Here is an 11629-nt window from a genome sequence, read left to right as displayed (position 1 = left end):
TCGCTAAATGACATCGTTCTTTAAGGTTTCACGATGCTTGCATGCGCTTTAACGAGAATATCACATTATAGCAGTTTCGCACTTGTAACGGTACAACACGCAGTATCTGGCTTGTTCAAGCCGTTTTGTGTAATTTCACAACATTTCACCTATTGCAGTTTCGTACATGCAATAAAACAACACTATCTCGTTAGATGACGTCCTTTTTGGTGGTCTCACGACGCTACATAGCTTAAACTAACATAACTCAAGCTAACCTTCGCACTTCTATCGTTAGAAAACGTTTTACTCGCAACTTTACAATGTTTTCTACAAGATTACGACGGTTTCATGCGCTTTCACATTAGATATCGTAGTTCCCGACTTGTAATGTTGAAAAACACTACATCTCACTAAGTGACATTGTTTAATGCGGTTTTACGACGGTGTATATCTCAACCTAGCCTAACATTCGCACTTGTATCTAAGTACGCTCAATTACACTGTTTCGTTCACAATTACGATATTTGCTTGACCTCACAGTTTCTCACCAACTTATTACAGTACAGAACGCTGTATCTCGCTAAATGACATCGTTCTTTAAGGTTTCACGATACTTGCATGCGCTTTAACGAGAATATCACAATAAAGCAGTTTCGCACTTGTAACGGCACAAGACGCAGTATCTGGCTAGTTCATGCCATTTTGTGTGCTTTCCCAATATTTCACCTATCGCAGTTTCGTACTCGCAATAAAACAACACTATCTCGTTAGATGACATCGTTTTTGGTGGCTTCACGACGCTACCTAGCTCAAACTAACCGAACCTTCGCACTTCTATCGTTAGAAAACGTTTTATTCGCTACTTTACAATGTTTTCTACAAGATTACGACGGTTTCATGCGCTTTCACATTAGATATCGCAGTTCCCGACTTGTAATGGTGAAAAACACAGCATCTCACTAAGTGACATTGTTTAATGCAGTTTTAGCGCGGTTCATATCTTAACCTAACCTAACCTTACCTAACCCAACCTAACCTAACCTAACCTAACCAAACCTTACCTAACATCCCTAACCTAACCTAACCTAACCTAACCTAACCAAACCTAACCTAACCTAACCTAACGTAACCTAACCTAACCTAACCTAACGACGTTTGCAAGCGCTTTCACATTAGATATCGCAGTTCCCGACTTGTAATGTTGAAAAACACTGCATCTCACTAAGTGACATTGTTTAATGCGGTTTTACGACGGTTCATATCTTAACCTAACCTAACATTCGCACTTGCATTAAAAAACGCTCTATTACACTGTTTCGTTCACAATTACGATATTTGCATAACCTCAACGTTGTGCACCAACTTATTGCAGTACAGAACGCTGTATCTCGCTAAATGACATTGTTCTTTAAGGTTTCACGATGCTTGCATGCGCTTTAACGAGAATATCACAATATAGCAGTTTCGCACTTGTAACGGTAGAACACGCAGTATTTGGCTTGTTCATGCCGTTTTGTGTGCATTCACATTTCACCTATCGCAGTTTAATACTCGCAATAAAACAACACTATCTCGTTAGATGACGTCGTTTTTGGTGGTTTCACGACGCTACCTAGCTTAAACTAACATAACTCAACCTAACATAACCTTCGCACTTCTATCGTTAGAAAACGTTTTACTCGCTACTTTACATTGCTTTCTAGAACATTACGACGGTTTCAAGCGCTTTCACATTAGATATCGCAGTTCCCAACTTGTAAAGGTGAAAAACACTGCATCTCACTAAGTGACATTGTTTAATGCGGTTTTACGACGGTTCATATCTTAACCTAACCTAACATTCGCACTTGCATTAAAAAACGCTCTATTACACTGTTTCGTTCACAATTAGGATATTTGCATAACCTCACAGTTTTTCACCAACTTATTGCAGTACAGAACGCTGTATCTCGCTAAATGACATCGTTCTTTAAGGTTTCACGATGCTTGCATGCGCTTTAACGAGAATATCACAACATAGCAGTTTCGCACTTGTAACGGTACAACACGCAGTATTTGGCTTGTTCATGCCGTTTTGTGTGCTTTCACATTTTACCTATCGCAGTTTCGTACTCGCAATAAAACAACACTATCTCGTTAGATGACGTCGTTTTTGGTGGTTTCACGACGCTACCTAGCTTAAACTAACATAACCTAACATAACCTTCGCACTTCTATCGTTAGAAAACGTTTTACTCGCTACTTTACATTGCTTTCTACAACATTACGACGGTTTCAAGCGCTTTTACATTAGATATCACAGTTCCCAACTTGTAAAGGTGAAAAACACTGCATCTCACTAAGTGACATTGTTTAATGCGGTTTTACAACGGTTCATACCTTAACCTAACGTAACCTAACCTAACCTAACCTTACCTAACCTAACCTAACCTAACCTAACCCAACCCAACCCAACCTAACCTAACCTAACCTAACCTAAACTAACCTAACCCAACCTAACCTAACCTAACCTAACCTAACCTAACCCAACCCAACCCAACCCAACCTAACCTAACCTAAGCTAACCTAACCAAACCTAACCTCACCTAACTTAACCTAACCTAACGTAACCTAACCTAACCTAACCTATTCTAACGTAACCTAACCTTACCTGACCTAACCTAACCTAACGTAACCTAACCTAACCTAACATAACCTAACGTAACCTAACCTAACCTAACCTAACGTAACCTAACCTAACCTAACCCAACCTAACCCAACCCAACCCAACAACACCCAACCCAACCTAACCTAACCTAACCTTACCTAACCTAACCAAATTATCCTTACCTAACCTAACCTAACCTAACGTAACCTAACCTAACCTAACCTAACGTAACCTAACCTAACCTAACGTAACCTAACCTAACCTAACCTAACCTAACCCAACCTAACCTAACCTAACCTAACCTAACCCAACTCAACCCAACCTAACCTAATCTAACCTAACCTAACCTAACCTAACCTAACAAAACCTAACCTAACCTAACCTAACCTAACCTAACCTAACCTAACGACGTTTGCAAGCGCTTTCACATTAGATATCGCAGTTCCCGACTTGTAATGGTGAAAAACACTGCATCTCACTAAGTGACATTGTTTAATGCGGTTTTACGACGGTTCATATCTTAACCTAACCTAACATTCGTACTTGTATTGAAAAACGCTCTATTACACTGTTTCGTTCACAATTACGATATTTGCATAACCTCAACGTTGTGCACCAACTTATTGCAGTACAGAACGCTGTATCTCGCTAAATGACATTGTTCTTTAAGGTTTCACGATGCTTGCATGCGCTTTAACGAGAATATCACAATATAGCAGTTTCGCACTTGTAACGGTAGAACACGCAGTATTTGGCTTGTTCATGCCGTTTTGTGTGCATTCACATTTCACCTATCGCAGTTTAATACTCGCAATAAAACAACACTATCTCGTTAGATGACGTCGTTTTTGGTGGTTTCACGACGCTACCTAGCTTAAACTAACATAACTCAACCTAACATAACCTTCGCACTTCTATCGTTAGAAAACGTTTTACTCGCTACTTTACATTGCTTTCTGGAACATTACGACGGTTTCAAGCGCTTTCACATTAGATATCGCAGTTCCCAACTTGTAAAGGTGAAAAACACTGCATCTCACTAAGTGACATTGTTTAATGCGGTTTTACGACGGTTCATACCTTAACCTAACGTAACCTAACCTAACCTAACCCAACCTAACCTAACATAACCTAACCTAACCTAACCTAACCTAACCAAACCTAACCTAACGTAACCTAACCTAACCTAACCTAACCTAACGACGTTTGCAAGCGCTTTCACATTAGATATCGCAGTTGCCGACTTGTAATGGTGAAAAACACTGCATCTCACTTAGTGACATTGTTTAATGCGGTTTTACGACGGTTCATATCTTAACCTAACCTAACATTCGTACTTGTATTGAAAAACGCTCTATTACACTGTCTCGTTCACAATTACGATATTTGCATAACCTCACAGTTTTTCACACACTTATTGCAGTACAGAACGCTGTATCTCGCTAAATGACATCGTTCTTTAAGGTTTCACGATGCTTGCATGCGCTTTAACGAGAATATCACATTATAGCAGTTTCGCACTTGTAACGGTACAACACGCAGTATCTGGCTTGTTCAAGCCGTTTTGTGTAATTTCACAACATTTCACCTATTGCAGTTTCGTACATGCAATAAAACAACACTATCTCGTTAGATGACGTCCTTTTTGGTGGTCTCACGACGCTACATAGCTTAAACTAACATAACTCAAGCTAACCTTCGCACTTCTATCGTTAGAAAACGTTTTACTCGCAACTTTACAATGTTTTCTACAAGATTACGACGGTTTCATGCGCTTTCACATTAGATATCGCAGTTCCCGACTTGTAATGGTGAAAAACACAGCATCTCACTAAGTGACATTGTTTAATGCGGTTTTAGCGCGGTTCATATCTTAACCTAACCTAACCTTACCTAACCCGACCTAACCTAACCTACCCTAACCAAACCTTACCTAACATACCCTAACCTGACCTAACCTAACCTAACCTAACCAAACCTAACCTAACCTAACCTAACCTAACGACGTTTTCAAGCGCTTTCACATTAGATATCGCAGTTCCCGACTTGTAGTGGTGAAAAACACTGCATCTCACTAAGTGACATTGTTTAATGCGGTTTTACGACGGTTCATATCTTAACCTAACCTAACATTCGCACTTGTATTAAAAACGCTCTATTACACTGTTTCGTTCACAATTAGGATATTTGCATAACCTCACAGTTTTTCACCAACTTATTGCAGTACAGAACGCTGTATCTCGCTAAATGACATCGTTCTTTAAGGTTTCACGATACTTGCATGCGCTTTACCGAGAATGTCAAAACATAGCAGTTTCGCACTTGTAACGGTACAACACGCAGTATTTGGCTTGTTCATGCCGTTTTGTGTGCTTTCACATTTTACCTATCGCAGTTTCGTACTCGCTATAAAACAACACTATCTCGTTAGATGACGTCGTTTTTGGTGGTTTCACGACGCTACCTAGCTTAAACTAACATAACCTAACATAACCTTCGCACTTCTATTGTTAGAAAACGTTTTACTCGCTACTTTACATTGCTTTCTACAGCATTACGACGGTTTCAAGCGCTTTCACATTAGATATCGCAGTTCCCAACTTGTAAAGGTGAAAAACACTGCATCTCACTAAGTGACATTGTTTATTGCGGGTTTACGACGGTTCATACCTTAACCTAACGTAACCTAACCTAACCTAACCCAACCTAACCTAACATAACCTAACCTAACCTAACCTAACGACGTTTGCAAGCGCTTTCACATTAGATATCGCAGTTCCCGACTTGTAATGGTGAAAAACACTGCATCTCACTAAGTGACATTGTTTAGTGCGGTTTTACGACGGTTCATATCTTAACCTAACCTAACATTCGTACTTGTATTGAAAAACGCTCTATTACACTGTTTCGTTCACATTTACGATATTTGCATAACCTCACAGTTTTTCACCAACTTATTGCAGTACAGAACGCTGTATCTCGCTAAATGAGATTGTTCTTTAAGGTTTCAGGATGCTTGCATGCGCTTTAACGAGAATATCACAATATAGCAGTTTCGCACTTGTAACGGTAGAACACGCAGTATTTGGCTTGTTCATGCCGTTTTGTGTGCTTTCACAACATTTCACCTATCGCAGTTTAATACTCGCTATAAAACAACACTATCTTGTTAGATGACGTCGTTTTTGGTAGTTTCACGACGCTACCTAGCTTAAACTAACCTAACCTAACCTAACCTTCGCACTTCTATCGTTAGAAAACGTTTTACTCGCCACTTTACAATGTTTTCTACAAGATTACGACGGTTTCATGCGCTTTCACATTAGATATCGTAGTTCCCGACTTGTAATGTTGAAAAACACTACATCTCACTAAGTGACATTGTTTAATGCGGTTTTACGACAGTTGATATGTCAACCTAACCTAACATTCGCACTTGTATCTAAAGACGCTCAATTACACTGTTTCGTTCACAATTACGATATTTGCTTGACCTCACAGTTTCTCACCAACTTATAACAGTACAGAACGCTGTATCTCGCTAAATGACATCGTTCTTTAAGGTTTCACGATACTTGCATGCGCTTTACCGAGAATTCACAACATAGCAGTTTCGCACTTGTAACGGTACAACACGCAGTATTTGGCTTGTTCATGCCGTTTTGTATGCTTTCACAACATTTTACCTATCGCAGTTTCGTACTCGCAATAAAACAACACTATCTCGTTAGATGACGTCGTTTTTGGTGGTTTCACGACGCTACCTAGCTTAAACTAACAAAACTCAACCTAACATAACCTTCGCACTTCTATCGTTAGAAAACGTTTTACTCGCTACTTTACATTGCTTTCTACAACATTACGACGGTTTCAAGCGCTTTCACATTAGATATCGCAGTTCCCAACTTGTAAAGGTGAAAAACACTGCATCTCACTAAGTGACATTGTTTATTGCGGTTTTACGACGGTTCATACCTTAACCTAACGTAACCTAACCTAACCTAACCCAACCTAACCTAACATAACCTAACCTAACCTAACCAAACCTAACTTAATGTAACCTAACCTAACCTAACCTAACCTAACGACGTTTTCAAGCGCTTTCACATTAGATATCGCAGTTCCCGACTTGTAATGGTGAAAAACACTGCATCTCACTAAGTGACATTGTTTAATGCGGTTTTACGACGGTTCATAACTTAACCAAACCTAACATTCGCACTTGTATTAAAAACGCTCTATTACACTGTTTCGTTCACAATTAGGATATTTGCATAACCTCACAGTTTTTGACCAACTTATTGCAGTACAGAACGCTGTATCTCGCTAAATGACATCGTTCTTTAAGGTTTCACGATACTTGCATGCGCTTTACCGAGAATGTCAAAACATAGCAGTTTCGCACTTGTAACGGTACAACACGCAGTATTTGGCTTGTTCATGCCGTTTTGTGTGCTTTCACATTTTACCTAACGCAGTTTCGTACTCGCAATAAAACAAGACTATCTCGTTAGATGACGTCGTTTTTGGTGGTTTCACGACGCTACCTAGCTTAAACTAACATAACCTAACATAACCTTCGCACTTCTATTGTTAGAAAACGTTTTACTCGCTACTTTACATTGCTTTCTACAACATTACGACGGTTTCAAGCGCTTTCACATTAGATATCGCAGTTCCCAACTTGTAAAGGTGAAAAACACTGCATCTCACTAAGTGACATTGTTTATTGCGGTTTTACGACGGTTCATACCTTAACCTAACGTAACCTAACCTAACCTAACCCAACCTAACCTAACCTAACCTAACCTAACCTAACCTAACCTAACCTAACCAAACCTAACCTAACGTAACCTAACCTAACCTAACCTAACCTAACCTAACCTAACGACGTTTGCAAGCGCTTTCACATTAGATATCGCAGTTCCCGACTTGTAATGGTGAAAAACACTGCATCTCACTAAGTGACATTGTTTAGTGCGGTTTTACGACGGTTCATATCTTAACCTAACCTAACATTCGTACTTGTATTGAAAAACGCTCTATTACACTGTTTCGTTCACATTTACGATATTTGCATAACCTCACAGTTTTTCACCAACTTATTGCAGTACAGAACGCTGTATCTCGCTAAATGACATTGTTCTTTAAGGTTTCACGATGCTTGCATGCGCTTTAACGAGAATATCACAATATAGCAGTTTCGCACTTGTAACGGTAGAACACGCAGTATTTGGCTTGTTCATGCCGTTTTGTGTGCTTTCACAACATTTCACCTATCGCAGTTTAATACTCGCTATAAAACAACACTATCTTGTTAGATGACGTCGTTTTTGGTAGTTTCACCACGCTACCTAGCTTAAACTAACCTAACCTAACCTAACGTAACCTAACCTAACCTAACCTAACGTAACCTAACCTAACCTAACCTAACCTAACCTAACCCAACCTAACCTAACCTAACCTAACCTAACCCAACTCAACCCAACCTAACCTAATCTAACCTAACCTAACCTAACCTAACCTAACCAAACCTAACCTAACCTAACCTAACCTAACGACGGTTGCAAGCGCTTTCACATTAGATATCGCAGTTCCCCACTTTTAATGGTGAAAAACACTGCATCTCACTAATTGACATTGTTTAATGCGGTTTTACGACGGTTCATATCTTAACCTAACCTAACATTCGCACTTGTATCTAAAAACGCTCTATTACACTGTTTTGTTCACAATTACGATATTTGCATAACCTCACAGTTTTTCACCAACTTATTGCAGTACAGAACGCTGTATCTCGCTAAATGACATTGTTCTTTAAGGTTTCACGATACTTGCATGCGCTTTACCGAGAATATCACAATATAGCAGTTCCGCACTTGTAACGGTAGAACACGCAGTATTTGGCTTGTTCATGCCGTTTTGTGTGCTTTCACAACATTTCACCTATCGCAGTTTAATACTCGCAATAAAACAACACTATCTCGTTAGATGACGTCCTTTTTGGTGGTCTCACGACGCTACATAGCTTAAACTAACATAACTCAAGCTAACCTTCGCACTTCTATCGTTAGAAAACGTTTTACTCGCAACTTTACAATGTTTTCTACAAGATTACGACGGTTTCATGCGCTTTCACATTAGATATCGTAGTTCCCGACTTGTAATGTTGAAAAACACTACATCTCACTAAGTGACATTGTTTAATGCGGTTTTACGACGGTGTATATCTCAACCTAACCTAACATTCGCACTTGTATCTAAGTACGCTCAATTACACTGTTTCGTTCACAATTACGATATTTGCTTGACCTCACAGTTTCTCACCAACTTATTACAGTACAGAACGCTGTATCTCGCTAAATGACATCGTTCTTTAAGGTTTCACGATACTTGCATGCGCTTTAACGAGAATATCACAATAAAGCAGTTTCGCACTTGTAACGGCACAAGACGCAGTATCTGGCTAGTTCATGCCATTTTGTGTGCTTTCCCAATATTTCACCTATCGCAGTTTCGTACTCGCAATAAAACAACACTATCTCGTTAGATGACATCGTTTTTGGTGGCTTCACGACGCTACCTAGCTCAAACTAACCGAACCTTCGCACTTCTATCGTTAGAAAACCTTTTATTCGCTACTTTACAATGTTTTCTACAAGATTACGACGGTTTCATGCGCTTTCACATTAGATATCGCAGTTCCCGACTTGTAATGGTGAAAAACACAGCATCTCACTAAGTGACATTGTTTAATGCAGTTTTAGCGCGGTTCATATCTTAACCTAACCTAACCTTACCTAACCCAACCTAACCTAACCTAACCAAACCAAACCTTACCTAACATCCCTAACCTAACCTAACCTAACCTAACCAAACCTAACCTAACCTAACCTAACGTAACCTAACCTAACCTAACCTAACGACGTTTGCAAGCGCTTTCACATTAGATATCGCAGTTCCCGACTTGTAATGGTGAAAACACTGCATCTCACTAAGTGACATTGTTTAATGCGGTTTTACGACGGTTCATATCTTAACCTAACCTAACATTCGCACTTGCATTAAAAAACGCTCTATTACACTGTTTCGTTCACAATTAGGATATTTGCATAACCTCACAGTTTTTCAACAACTTATTGCAGTACAGAACGCTGTATCTCGCTAAATGACATCGTTCTTTAGGTTTCACGATGCTTGCATGCGCTTTAACGAGAATATCACAACATAGCAGTTTCGCACTTGTAACGGTACAACACGCAGTATTTGGCTTGTTCATGCCGTTTTGTGTGCTTTCACATTTTACCTATCGCAGTTTCGTACTCGCAATAAAACAACACTATCTCGTTAGATGACGTCGTTTTTGGTGGTTTCACGACGCTACCTAGCTTAAACTAACATAACCTAACATAACCTTCGCACTTCTATCGTTAGAAAACGTTTTACTCGCTACTTTACATTGCTTTCTACAACATTACGACGGTTTCAAGCGCTTTCACATTAGATATCACAGTTCCCAACTTGTAAAGGTGAAAAACACTGCATCTCACTAAGTGACATTGTTTAATGCGGTTTTACGACGGTTCATACCTTAACCTAACGTAACCTAACCTAACCTAACCTTACCTAACCTAACCTAACCTAACCCAACCCAACCCAACCTAACCTAACCTAACCTAACCTAAACTAACCTAACCCAACCTAACCTAACCTAACCTAACCTAACCCAACCCAACCCAACCCAACCTAACCTAACCTAAGCTAACCTAACCAAACCTAACCTAACCTAACTTAACCTAACCTAACGTAACCTAACCTAACCTAACCTATTCTAACGTAACCTAACCTTACCTGACCTAACCTAACCTAACTGAAAAAGGGTTTATTGGCGACTGTTGTGACGGTGGTCCTACGACGAAACACGATCGGACAAGAGCAACGGTCAAGCAGATGCCGGCGATGATCAGCACGAGCCAAGCGAGACAAGCCCAGCACCCAGTACCCAAGCGACGGTGGCGATGTTGCTTGCCAACAATGCGTTTTCTTCTTCACAATTTGCCCCCGCCAAAAAAAGAGCCATCCTGGCGACCTAAGAGTCTGGAGGCAGAGGGCTATGATATGGCTTAAGGCGGGTGACGTGGACGATGTCACGTCCACGCCGGCGCATGTCGTCAGATGGGGAAAGTGGCTCGATGAGAAAATTCACCGGCGAGGTTTGCTCCAAAACGCGGTATGGGCCCTCGTACTTTGGAACGAGTTTTGAGGAAAGGCCGGGGGTTTGGTAAGGAACAGCCAGCCATACAAGTGATCCCGGAGAATAGCTGGGGCTTTGTGAAGAGTCGGCGTTGTTTTCTTTCTGGCGCTGTTGTTCTTGTGACGTAAAGGTGCGTGCGAGTTCACGGCAATCTTCCGCATTTCGGGCAGCTTCGGACACAGATGGGCATTCGGATGCGTCAGGACGGTATGGAAGGAGAGTGTCGATGGTGTGAGATGGTTCGCGTCCATAAAGAAGAAAGAAAGGTGAAAATCCAGTGGTAGACTGTGTCGCGGTGTTATATGCGAACGTGATGAATGGAAGAATGCGATCCCAGTTAGTATGATCGGATGTCACATACATGGCGAGCATATCGCCAAGGGTGCGGTTAAATCTTTCCGTGAGCCCGTTAGTCTGCGGGTGGTATGCGGTGGTCTTGCGATGAACAACATGGCATTCAGAAAGCAGAGACGTGACGACTTCTGATAGGAAGGCTCTACCTCGGTCGCTTAGTAGTTCTCGAGGTGCACCATGTCGTAGTATGAAGCGATGAAGGATGAAGGATGCTACGTCCCGCGCAGTGGCACTTGGAAGGGCGGCGGTCTCAGCGTAGCGTGTTAAATGGTCCACAGCGACTATTATCCACCGATTTTCATCTGATGTTGTCGGTAGAGGGCCATAGAGATCGATTCCGATCCGATCGAAAGGTTTGGCAGGGCACGGAAGCGGTTGAAGCGCACCGGACG

Source organism: Rhipicephalus microplus, chromosome 1 (genome assembly GCF_043290135.1).
Source record: "Rhipicephalus microplus isolate Deutch F79 chromosome 1, USDA_Rmic, whole genome shotgun sequence".
In the NCBI taxonomy this organism is placed as follows: domain Eukaryota; kingdom Metazoa; phylum Arthropoda; class Arachnida; order Ixodida; family Ixodidae; genus Rhipicephalus; species Rhipicephalus microplus.
Note: the sequence above shows the minus strand (reverse complement) of the source record.